This window comes from Rutidosis leptorrhynchoides, chromosome 4 (assembly GCF_046630445.1).
Source record: "Rutidosis leptorrhynchoides isolate AG116_Rl617_1_P2 chromosome 4, CSIRO_AGI_Rlap_v1, whole genome shotgun sequence".
NCBI lineage: Eukaryota > Viridiplantae > Streptophyta > Magnoliopsida > Asterales > Asteraceae > Rutidosis > Rutidosis leptorrhynchoides.
In genome coordinates, this window is record NC_092336.1 from 632,762,358 (window position 1) to 632,776,511 (window position 14,154).

The following is a 14,154-nucleotide window of genomic DNA, read 5'->3' on the forward strand; positions in this document are numbered from 1 at the left end:
AACGTAAATATTAAATAATATGTACCCGTCCTTGCGTTCCCGTCTAGGGATGGCATCGGGCCGGGTTTAGGTAATCCCGGACCCGAACACGATAAGGAAAACTAGTCCCAAACCCAGACCAAATACCCGATGGGTAAACGGGTTTACTAACTAGCGGGTAAACGGGTTTACCCGTTTACTTTTTTTTTAGCAAATAAATAGATTACCAAAAGCATATACAATCTATAACTCTATAAATTATATGCTTTATTTATATGTGTATATTTATACAGTACATATTATTTCCTATTTCCAATTATTATCACTATCAATTTTTAAATATTTTTATAAATCAGATTCTTGATTTGAATGCAGATGAAAATGTGAAGTTGATAGATGATAAATAAATATATAAATTCATATTGACCTTGCAATCAACATATTTTTTAATTTAATTTTTGTTATTATTCATTTTTAGTTATTATTATTATTATTATTATTATTATTATTATTATTATTATTATTATTATTATTATTATGCGGGTATACGTGCCGGGTAAACGTGCCGGGTAGACGGGTCTTTATTTAAACCCAGACCCGAACCCAAACCCGAATATTTTTTAAAAATCAATCCCATACCCTGCCCGAGACCCGTAGACCCGGACCAGATCCGACCCAATTATGTCGGGTTTCGGTTTTCCCCGCCGGGTTCGGGTGTTTTTGCCATCCCTATTCCCGTCCACCGAATCTTCAAAAACGATAATCCAACTTTCCATCAATCGTAACTCGTACCATTTGTTCCAATTGTTTTGAGTGACATGTGCGGGCGTGTTTCGCCTAGACGCACCTTCTCCAACTTTTTCTTTACCCTTTTCCTTTCTCTTTCCCTTTGCCCTTGTGGATGTTGGTGTAGGAATCGTCTTCAACGGATCGACTGAATCATTGTTCGTGTGATTGAACATTTCGTTGATTGATATTCGCTTGCATACTCCTTTTCCTTTGTCATTCCATGTAACTTGCGTACTCCTCGGGTGAAATTTAAGTTTGTGGTACGTGGGTTTGTGATGGTACTTCGGGATGCATTCGTTAAATCCGTACCAATTAAAATTGTGACGGTACGTTTTAGATTTGCTATAAATGTAGTTGGATTTTTTTTAGGTTGTTTGAGTTGGGATTCATGTTTGATTAAAAATATAGGATTTGAAGATATAGAATGAGAAAATATGAATTAGAAATGAAATGTAGTTTTGAAGTGTATGTAAAATATAGATGTATATATATAGGAATAAAATGAAATTAGGAAGAAGAAAATAGCCGCTTTCAAACGGCTAAAAATTTAAAAACAGTCAACAACGGCTAGTTTTCCCACCGTCCACGTCTCGACCTTGGAAACCGATCCCGAGATCAACGCCGTCGGTGTCGACCGACCGTCGATCTCATCGTCGATTTTGGGCGACGCCGAAAGAAGACGGCAAACACCGGATGCTCTAATCGAAATTGTTTTGAAAGTATATTATACACTATTTATGTTTATATGCAATGTTTATAATTTTTATGGATTGAAATTCTCTTAAGTAACATGACATATCGTATTATTTGCATATAAGTGATGAAATTAAGGAAGAAGAAAAAATGAAAAATTATATTAATTGCCCCTACAATTCCGAGTCACAAAATTTATAACATTACTTATCATGTAATTAAATTACTTTAAAGGATCCTAATTTCATTTTTACTAATAGAAATGACAAAACTTGTACGTTATAATCAAATGTTTCAATATTACATTACTATAATAGAAGTAAGGTGGTAACTATATGCGTTTGAAAATTCAGTACAAATATATTTATTAGACATGAGTAGATTTATAGAAAAAGTTCATGAAATCATACATAAATTATACAGAAGGAACAAATTGTGTTTCTTGCAATAAAATCACAAATCAAAAATTAGAGATTTAGCATTTTTTGGTGTGTATTCTTAAATGAAAGTAACCATCTAATTTATGATTTGAGAATCGCGACCTCTCTTTTCGTACTGTTAGGAAAGCTTAACGTCACTTCGCCAACTGGCGTTCTTCTTTCGATCTTAAATTAGATTCAGTTTTTTTGTATGTGTGTGTCTGAAAATAAGTATTTATTAATATAATCAACTAAAATATTGGAGTATTCAATTATTAAGACAAATTTTGATTAGTTTACAATGTGATAACTTTCAATTTCGTACTTATTTTATGCTGACATATGTAAAAAAAAGTACTCCGTATGTGAATAACTATGCTCAAAGAAAACAGGTGTTGGTGCATAATCTCAAGTTCTATATTGTAATGGTTTTTATTTGTAATGTCGTTTATATTTCAGTCATGTATGAACAATATTGGTTGATGTATGTGTTTGATATAATTAACCAATGTCGTGAAATGGTTTAGAGCTGAATGGTTGGCAGCTCAGACCATCGACCGATGGTAGGGACCATCGGCCGAGGGACAAAGGCCATCGACCGAAGGTCAGAGACCATCGACCGATGGACACTGTAGACATATATAAATATGGGTGTCGGGTTTCATTCATAGGTTACAAACCCTACACCCTGTGGCCGACCTTTATCGATTCTGTAGTTGTCCTTGACCAAACCCCAACCGAATACACCCTCTTAGGCGTCGATTTCATCAATGTTTGTTGGTTTCATTGAACCCGAAGTGTCAAAGTATTCTTTTCAACCTAGATTAGTGATTTCCGCCTTTAATCTAGTTATAACGATTAATCTAAGATCCTAATTACGTCTACAAAACAGGATTGATAACGTTACATTTCTGGAATAAATAAGCAAAATTTAATGTGCCGAGAAAATTAGAAATGGCGGTTCAGTTTAAAATAAGTAAAAATATTTGTTAATGTGCTTTTGCAATTGGTGACTTGTATCAACCTCGCGTTCTTAAAATGACACGTGGATAAAACATGACAATTAGTGGCTAAGAAAATGTGGATGTCTTCGACGATTAAAGGAATGCGTGTGGGCAAGCTTTGTAGGGGGAATTCAATAGTCTGTTGGGAAGCTGCTACTTTAATTATAAAAAAAAATAAAATTGTGTACAGGAGTTGGATGAAATTGTCTGATAATTGTAAACTAGGAAGTGGCCGGTTAGCCTACTTCGTTAGGCCGGACAAACAGAGTTTCGTAAGTAAAAAGAAAAAACGGAAGGAAAAAAACTGGAAAAAGCTAATGACAAAATAGGTGATGTCATCATGATGTAACTCAATTACTATTCCTAAGTGTTGGCTAATATACTTATTGTAAATGTAAATGTAAATGTAAATGTGGTTGGAAAGAAAGTTTATAGCTAGTAAGCTTATAATTTAAACCAGTAGTTTCATCGTATATATATATATATATATATATATATATATATATATATATATATATAATTTTTTTTTTTTTTTTTTTTTTTTTTGAAAGCGAAAATTGTATTAAGAAACCAAGGAGAGTAGTACAAGGAAACAAAGAAAAACCTACGAGAGGTTATACTACCCTATTGTGATACAAGCATTAGACATGAAAAAACTATATACATGACTTTTGAATTAGTAGATAAAGTTGTGCAAATCAGCTAATCCCGGTTCTAGATGACGTGGATGAAACATACGAAGCCGGGTTGATTAACCATTAATTTCATTCCAAGGAAAGTTGTTTTCAACGTTTAGAGATCCAACCAAAACTTGTAGTTTGAATGGAGGTAAGGATAGACGAAACATTCCACGCTTTCTTGTTGAACACTACATCATTCCTAGCCTTCCAAAGTGTATAGCTAGCGACCCATTTGAGACTTTGCCAAATGCGTTTCCCTTGAGGTGAAGGATTTGGAAACAAGGAGAAATCATAGAAGATAAGAGTCGACGAAAGAGAAGCGTTACATGGGAGATTCCACCATTTGAGGATATGGTTTCAAACATCAATAACCTTTTTATTTTGCGATAGAGCATGCATAAGGGACATAAGATGGTATCTAAATCGATACCTTTTTTATCTAACTCTACACGGACCGGGATTCTAGATTGCCGAGCACGCCATACAAAGATTTCAACTTTTAACGGAACATAGTTGTTTTTAAACGTCCCGTGCTGATTTGTAACCACCATTCTTTTTTATTCTATGATCGACGTTAACGCTTTAGTAGTGAATTTTCCATCGATTGCGAGCAGCCATTTACAAGAGTCCATATCCGAATTATTAAACTGGACGGTAGAAAGATTCTCCATTAAACTGTTTATATCGTCGATAGCCCTACCTCTAATGGGCCCGGCCCAGCTCCAATGAAAAACAAGTGCCCCATTAGATGTAGATATTCGGTCCGAAACTGTAACACTATCTTGAGCATCCAGGAGAAACAATCTGTGATATGTGTCTTTTAATTTTGCGTTTCCTACCCATTGATCATGCCAAAAGAGTACATCGGAACCCGAGCCTAAGTCTTTGATGAATGAAGATGTGAAGTTGATGTCTAGAGTGTCGATGATTTTCCCACCTTATGATGGTTTGCCAAGTAGATGAGAATTGTCCAACCCTGTCATTGTTAGAAACATCCAAACCACCCCCGACCCATAAATACTAGCAATAACTTTAACCCAAAGTGAGTTATGGTCCGAATTGAATCGCCACCACCATTTTTCCAAGAGAGCCAAATTTTTTGCATACAAAGACCCAACGTTTAACCCACCCGACTCATAGGGTTGAATGACCTTATCCCATTTGACCCAACAAAGTTTTTTACCCTCTCCCTACCCACCCCAAAAAAAGTTGTACCTTAGGGATTCAAGGAGCTTGATGACACTAGCGGGTACACGAAACAGTGAGAAGTAGTAGAGAGGCAAACTACTAAGAACCGACTTCACAAGAGTTAGACGACCACCAAACGAAACGGATTTGGATTTCCAATCGGACAACCTTTTTTAAAATTTTTCAACAACCGGTTGCCACATGCTTGCTTTATTCATTTTGACCCCGAGTGGCAAACCAAGGTATTTCAATGGAAAGTATCCCGGGATGCAATGAAATCTATTCGCCATCGAGTTAAGCGAATTGTTGTCTACCCCGATACCTAACAAACTACTTTTTTGGAGGTTGACCTTAAGACCCGAAAGTTTTTCGAAGCATTTTAGGAGTTTCATGATGTTTCTAAGATTAAAACTATTCCATTCCCCGAATAAAATCATGTCATCGACATATTGTAAATGAGAAACTACAACATCATTTCGCCCCACACGAAGACCTTTGATTTCGCCCGCGTTTATTGCTTTTTGGACTAACATATTCAATCCCTCGACGGCTATAGTAAATAAGAAAGGAGAGATGGGGTCTCCTTGTCTTACTCCCTTTTCCGGTTTGAATTCACTAGTTGGGCATATGAGCCCGAAGCTGCAAACCCGACAAAATTGTATGTATATTATAATTACAACATGATATTAACCAAGATGGGATATGCTAGCCAACCCCCGTTCTAACATTTGAACCAACTACATAGAAGCTCAGGTTTATAACCCATTGATGCCAATCCAACGAGAGTTTTTTTGCCTCACTTTGAAAGCCACCCGAATGACAATGTTTGAACTTCGGATAAACTTTTGATGGAAGCCATTCCTTGTTTTTGAAGACTTTATTGTTCTTCGACATCCAAATAGTGTAGCAACATACCCATTTGATCGCTTCCCAAATAGACTTCCCGTATTTAGAGAATGATGAGAAAACCGAATCTTCTAAAAACGGATCCAATGAGATCAACTTATCTTTCGAGATATTCCACCATCTAAGAAAAGATTTCCAATATTCAACCACCTTTATGCAATAAGAGAACATCTTATATTTGTACTTTAAATCTGTAACTTATTATGTTTTATAAACATTAAATAAATGTTGAAAGTTATAGATGTAAAATGATATATGAATATGAAGTACGTAATATATAATAATATAAGGGTATTAATATCGTTTTACTTTCTTTAAGCTCGTGATTGTTAAAAGCTACTTCAAGTAGCTTTATTTTTCATAAACTTTAATTTTATTTGCTAAACAATATTACTAATTCATAAGCTCTAGATTTGACCTTTAAGGGCGATTTCAATTAATAAATACTTTTACATCGAATTTAAAAAAAGAGTATGAAATATAAATGATTTTTTTTCTAAGTATTTAAAACTCATTACTTAGACTGATATGTACACTAATAATTTTTAATTTGAATACTAATAAACATTTTTATGATTTATACTATACTTTTTTTTTTTTTGAAGATAAGTTGATAAGTAATTTTCAGTCATACATTTTCAACTCGTTAACATACATAAGATATATGATAATATATATTTTTTTAAAGGCAATGATAATATTTATAGTTCGTTAATATTCATTTTAACATTATTTTTACATGTTAACGTTCAATTTAATTATTATCATACGTCATAACATTTGTTTTTGTAGGATTAATGTGCAAGGTACAACATATAACTATATGACCAACCTCATTTGAGCCTTCGGGGTCACACACATATACACTGAGACGTCAAATAAAATATATATATATGAAGTATATATATTACTCAAGTAACAAAATAGTAAATCGAAATTAATTCATTTACTATTCATATGAATAGTAAATGAATCGAAATTAATTAATTTACTATTCACATGAAAGCGACATGATAGAAATTATTAATTATAAGTTACATAACATACCCTGAAGTATTTGAGAAATACGATTATGATATATATATTCGTTCTAATTTGGATTCACGGATTTTTCAAAAAAGGTTCACGGGTGTGTTGAAAAAATATCTTTATATATCGCATCAAATTAATTCATATCGTATTCTTTCAGAAAACTAAAACACATATTACATATTTTGATTTCATAATATTAACCAAAGGTTGATTAATATTACTTGGGTTTGGACTAGCATCCATTGACGGTCGTTTGAAGTGTAGTGTGGACTATCCAAAGAGACGGTCATACTTTTGATCGTAAGTTTCTCTCCGTCTCATCAATTCTCCAAGAAAAGTATATCGTTAACTCCTCTTTTGTTTTATATTCATGACAATTATTATGGTGTAACTGGATCATTGGGAAAGATTAATCGTGTGCATGTTTCATTAAATAAGTGAAAATTTAATCTTGTTAAATTTTGTTCATAAAATAATAAAAGATTATTATTTTAACTATCCGTTGCGTTAATCTGTTTTGGTAAAAGTACACACGATTTTACATCAGTGGTATCCGAGCCGCTTTTACACCATCTTAATTGTCGCGTGTTTTTTTTTTTAGATTTAGCTTTGTGGTGAATTGGTAACAGTCAAAACCTTTATGGTTTTGAAAGTTAACTTTGTTGATTACCTCATGACGCACGAATAAGATCTGGAAAAAAATCACTGTTATAAATTTTGAATTTATTTATTATGGCTTGAATATTTATTATAATTGTTGATTGTTTTATTCCATGGTTATACACATGCATTGTAACCATGAACAAGTCATATTTATGTTTTAATAATGTAGTTATTAAAATTGTGATTGCACACATAGCTCATAATGCCCCGACCTATGTATGATTGTTGTGATTGTTGATTACGGCAATATTATGTCATGTTGATTATTTATATTATTAGAAAGGCCATTTTGAAGCCAAAGTTGTATTATATTTATTTTTCATTTTCATTGTATTGTATTTAAGTTTATTTCAATTTGTAAAAGTACTAGTTTAGTTGTATTTTCAAATTTAAATAAATGTAACAAGATGAAGATTGAAGATAAAATACAATATGCTTTTGGCTTAGAAGATGGCGAACAGGTCAAGTTGACAACGATGGAGTTTGTCAGGTTTTTACTTGATTCTTGAATCAAGTGGGAGCTACGATATTACCCTTAGTTTGACCTCTTGATCCCATGTCGGCTCATGAGATCAAGCATAGGATTTTTGGGCTAGGCTATGTGTGTGTGATGCATGGTATGGTTGTGTTTTATTTTTCTACATTTATATTTAATTGTTGATTATAATATATGCTAAATGTTTTTGATGAAAACATCAAATAAAACTAGTAACGAGTTTCAAAGGTTAAAATTGATGATTTTAAAAAAGTTAAACTCTAACGAGTTTAAAGTTAAATATTTTTTTTTGAAACTCAAATAATATATATGAGCGGCATCTTTTAAAAATGTTTTAAAATGATACACAATGTGTATTTGTTATTTTTCATATAAAATAAAATAAAAAACTAGACGCATAAACACGATTGACATATATAAAATTGGTTAGAATGATTTTTAACAAAAAGTGTAGCGAATCTTGTGTGCATGCATTATTCGTTAACACAAACATTTTCAAAATACCAGTCAAATTTAAGTCATGCCATCCAATGAGCTTGCAAACACTCCTTGTTATTTTTTGATTACGGTGAGACCTAATCGAATTATAGCCACGAGGTAGATTTTCAGTTACGAGTGAGACTAGGCTGAATTTCCACTGTTTCCAAATTGGACGACTTAATCGTATTCACGATGAGATATGAGTTCGAGACAAGGATGGGACAAACATGCCAATAGATAATAGTGGTTTGTTAGACTACACATATCTCAAGATCCCATAAAGATCTAAGAGTTGCACCTGTGATGCAATTGGTACTCGCTACCTACCAGTAGACTCTATAACTGCTAGCTGATCAACAGATGTAATTATGGAACCTCTATGTGGATCTTAGGCTTTCGTAAATTAATTGTTTTTAAATATATTAAAACTTGGGTAATTAATTTATTAAAGTATTATATCGAAAATACTAAAATTGAACCTTGTTCTTTTGTAGATGTCAAACAATCAAAACGTAAACCAAAACACTCTCCGTTCTTTGTTGGAGAAGGAGAAACTCAATGGTTTAAACTTCCTCGATTGGTACCGCAACCTGAGAATTGTTCTCAAATATGAAAGGAAGTTGAACAAAATTGAAGAACCCTTACCCGAAGCTCTTCCTGAGACAGTGACAGCTACTGCTGCTCAAAAGAATGCTTATCAGAAGTTGTTTGATGAGCAAGAGAAGATAGCTTTAATCATGCTTGCTAGTATGACTTCTGACCTCCAAAAGAAAATGAAAGATCGTACATCATATGATATGATGACTGAGCTAAAAAATATGTTTCAAAAACAGGCTAGTCAAGAGTTATATGAAACTTATAAGCTTCTTCAAACATGCAAAATGGAGGAGGGTCAATTAGTGAGCTCTCATGTCTTGAAAATGAAAAGCTACATTGACCGATTGGAAAAACTTGGAACTACATTGCCGCCTAACTTGGCTATAAACACGGTTTTCACTACCAAAATCGTATCACCAATTTGTAATGAATTACAATATGCAAGGTTGGGAGAAATCTCTGGCAGAGGTGCACTCGATGCTCAAAACTGCTGAACAGGATATTCCATATAAGGTTTCCAATCCAGGTGTCCTGATGATTAGGGATGGTAAGGTGAGAAAGAATAAGCTGAGAACTTTGGAAAAAGGAAAAGGCAAGTCAATTGCTAAGAAAAAGATTCCACCAACTCCCAAGAAAGAAAACCCAGCAAAAGACGCCGAATGTTTCCACTGTGAAAAAGTTGGCCACTGGAGGAGGAACTGTCCTTCCTACCTATCTGAGTTGAGAAAAGGCAAAGCTGGCCAGACCAGCAAATCAGGTATATTTCATATACAGTTATATATTTTTTCTAGTGATTCCAGGATTTTTGATACTGGTTGTGGTACTCACATCTGTAACAATATGCAGGGAATGAGAAGAAGTAAGAGACTGAAGAACAACACACTAGACTTAAGAGTGGGGAATGGGGCTCGAGCTGCTATCGAAGCTATTGGCACCTATGAGCTTACTCTATCAAGTGGTCTTATTGTTTTGTTGGAACAATGTCATTATGCTCCTAGTATTACGAGCAATGTAATTTCAGTTTCTCTTTTGAAAAATGTTGGTTTTGAATTTACTTTTACGCACCTTGGTATTTCAGTTTCTAAGAATAATGTATTTTATTTTAATGCTATTTCACGTGATGGTATTTTTGAAATTGATATGCATTGTGTGATTTCAAATAATAATTATGTATATACCTGTACTGCCAAACGAGTCAAGAAAGACTTGAATAATACCTATCTATGGCATTGTCGTCTTGATCATATAAACAAACAACGCATTTCAAAACTCCAATCTGATGGGCTTTTGGAATCAACTGGCTCTGAGTCATTTGATGTATGCGATTCATGTTTATGTGGAAAGAAGACAAAGGTTCCTTTCTCCGGTTTAGGTGAAAGAGCTAAAGATCTTTTAGGACTAATACATACTGATGTATGTGGCCCTTTTAGAACTATGTCTAGAAATGGTGAATCATACTTCGTTACATTTACTGATGATTATAGTAGATATGGTTATGTTTACTTGCTGAAACATAAACATGAAGTTTTTGAAACATTCAAAATCTTCCAAAATGAAGTAGAGAATCAACTTGGAAAGATCATTAAAGCCCTTCGCTCTGATCGAGGAGGGGAATATATGAGTCAAGAGTTTTTGGACCACCTGAAGAATCGTGAGATTGTCTCACAGTTCACTCCACCTTACACACCACAACACAATGGTGTGTCGGAGCGGAGGAATCAAACTTTACTTGATATGGTTCGATCTATGACGAGTCTAACTACTCTGCCGATGTCTTTTTGAGGTTATGCATTAGAGTCTGCTGCACGCATACTCAATATGGTTCCAACCAAGAAGGTTGAAAAGACACCATATGAATTATGGCATGGAAAGAGTCCTACGTTGTCTTATTTGAAAGTCTGGGGTTGTGAAGCGTATGTGAAACGTGACACTTCAAACAAGTTAGAATCCAAAGGTATCAAATATCACTTTGTGGGATACCTAAAGGAAACAATGGGTTACTACTTTTACTATCAAGCTAAAAACAATGTGTTTACTGCTCGGTTTGCTGAATTCTTTGAAAGAGATCTTCTCTTACAAGAAGTCAGTGGGAGTAAAGTAGATCTTGAATAAATTCAAGAATCACAAAGTAACATACCTTCTGAAGGCACTAGCCAACCGCACGTTGAAGCTGAACACACTGTTGGTGAGCCAGAATGTGTTGCACCTATACTTCGTAGATCTAGTAGAACTCTTCATCAACCTGAGAGGTTAAATCTTCTGATTAATTCAAATGAACCTCATCTAAGGGATTATGATGAACCCTCTAGCTATGGTGAAGCCATGTCAGATCCACAATCTGACAAATGGGGAGATGCTATGAAGTCAGAGATGCAGTCCATGAAAGATAATCAAGTATGGGACTTGATTGATCTTCCACCCAATTGCAAGACAGTGGAGTGTAAATGGGTCTTTAAGAAGAAGGCTGACATGGACGGTAATGTAAATACTTTTAAGGCTCGGTTGGTGGGAAAAGGTTATACTCAAACTCAAGGAATTGATTATGAGGAAACTTTTTCACCAGTCGCGAGCATTAAATCAATTAGGATACTTATTGCCATAGCTGCTTTTCATGATTATGAAATATGGCAAATGGATGTCAAAACCGCTTTCCTAAATGGTGACCTAAGTGAGGACGTATATATGGTTCATCTGGAAGGGTTTGTGAATCCTAAACATCCTACTAAAGTATGCAAGCTTCTAAAATCCATTTATGGATTAAAGCAAGCATCCAGGAGCTGCAATCTTAAGTTTGATCAGAAAATCAAAGAGTTTAGTTTTTCTCAAAACCAAGATGAGCCATGTGTTTACATTAGAGCTAATGGGAGCAAAGTTGTCTTCTTTATCTTGTATGTTGATGACATACTACTTATTGGAAATGACATTCCAACTATGCAAGATGTCAAATCTTGGCTTGGAAAATGTTTTATCATGAAAGATCTTGGAGAAGCTAAGTATATTCTAGGAATCAGGATCTATAGAAATAGATCCAAAAGGCTTATTGGTTTAAGTCAAAGTACATACATTGACAAAATTTTGCAAAGATTTAACATGCAAAACTCCAAGCGCGGAGCATTGCCCATGTAAAAGGGTGATAGTGCTCCAAATAAACATATATTTAGTATCAATATCCTTCCAATATGTAAAGTTTTTAGTTGCAACTGTTCTATTTTCAAGTAATATTCGTTTAAATAAATAAGTGCAAAGACAAAAGGCGAAAACGAAGATTTGAAGAAGCAAATGTCCAAAAAGCTCAAATGTACAAGATATCATCCAAGTGGTTCAAATTATTGATAAGAAACGTCTAAAAATGACAAGAGTACAAGTTTCGGAACGCAAAGTACAAGATATTAAATTATACGAAAGGACGTTCGAAAATCCGGAACCGGGACCTGAGCCAACTATCAACGCCCGACGCAACGGACCAAAAATTATGAGTCTACTATGCACAAGAATATAATATAATATTTAAATAATTATATAAATTATTTATTTATTATATATTTAATTAAATATAACATCGACAAGCTAGCAAACAAAGCAATTGGGCATGGCCAGGCTGGCCATGCGATTGCATGAGATTAACACTGAGAACTCATGCGATCGCATGAGCCTCAGGATCAGACCACATCTATAAAAGGCAACCAGTTTTGGCCAGAAAAAATATATATATATATATATATATATATATATATATATATATATATATATATATATCAATATCCCTCTGTAATATATAATATATATATAATATATATATATATATATATATATATATATATATATATATATATATATATATATATATATATATATATATATATATATATATATATAATATAGGGTAGTTTTATATTAGATTAGTTTGGGTTATGTAAAAGTTATTTTACGGGTTTTGAAGTCGAAACTCTGTCCGTGTAACACTACGCGATAAATAATCAATGTAAGCTATGTTCTCCTTTTTAAATTAATGTCTCGTACTTAAGTTATTATTATGCTTATTTAAGATGAAGTAATCATGATGTTGGACTAAAAATAATTAAAATTGGGTAATTGGGCTTTGTACCATAATTGGGGTTTGGACAAAAGAACGACACTTGTGGAAATTAGACTATGGGCTATTAATGTGCTTTATATTTGTTTAACTAAATGATAGTTTGTTAATTTTAATATAAAGATTTACAATTGGACGTACCTACAAATAACCATATACACTCGATCGGACACGATGAGCGGGATATTTATATGTACGAATAATCGTTCATTTAACCGGACACGGGAATGGATTAATAGTCTATGAAATTATTAAAACAGGGGTGAAATTATGTACAAGGACACTTGGAATAATTGATAACAAAGTATTAAAACCTTGAATTACACGCAGTCGATATCCTGGTGTAATTATTAAACAAAGTATTAAGACCTTGTTACAGTTTAAGTCCCCAATTTGTTAGAATATTTGACTTCGGATATAAGGATAATTTGACGAGGACACTCGCATTTTATATTTATGACTGATGGACTGTTATGGACAAAAACCAGACGGACATATTAAATAATCCAGGACAAAAAACAATTAACCCATGGGAATAAACTAAAATCAACACGTCAAACATCATGATTACGGAAGTTTAAATAAGCATAATTCCTTTATTTCATATTTAATTTCCTTTATTTCATATTTAATTGCACTTTTAATTATCGCACTTTTATTTATTGTCATTGTATTTAATTGAACTTTTAATTATCGTACTCGTTAATTATCGCAATTTTATTTTCTTGCACTTTTAATTATCGCAATTTCATTATCGTTATTTACTTTACGCTTTAAATTAAGTCTTATTTTTAATATATTTTACATTAGGTTTTAACTGCGACTAAAGTTTTGAAATCGACAAACCGGTCATTAAACGGTAAAACCCTCCTTTATATATTATTATATATAATTATATATATTTTGTACAAATATAATTGTTTAAAAATATAGTGTAAAATAAGTCGTCTCCCTGTGGAACGAACCGGACTTACTAAAAATTATACTACTCTACGATTAGGTACACTACCTATAGTGTTGTAGCAAGGTTTAGGTATATCCCATCTGTAAATAAATAAATAACTTTTGTAAAATTGTATCGTATTTAATAGTATTTCGCAATAAAAATATAACTATTTCGTATACCCCTCGCATA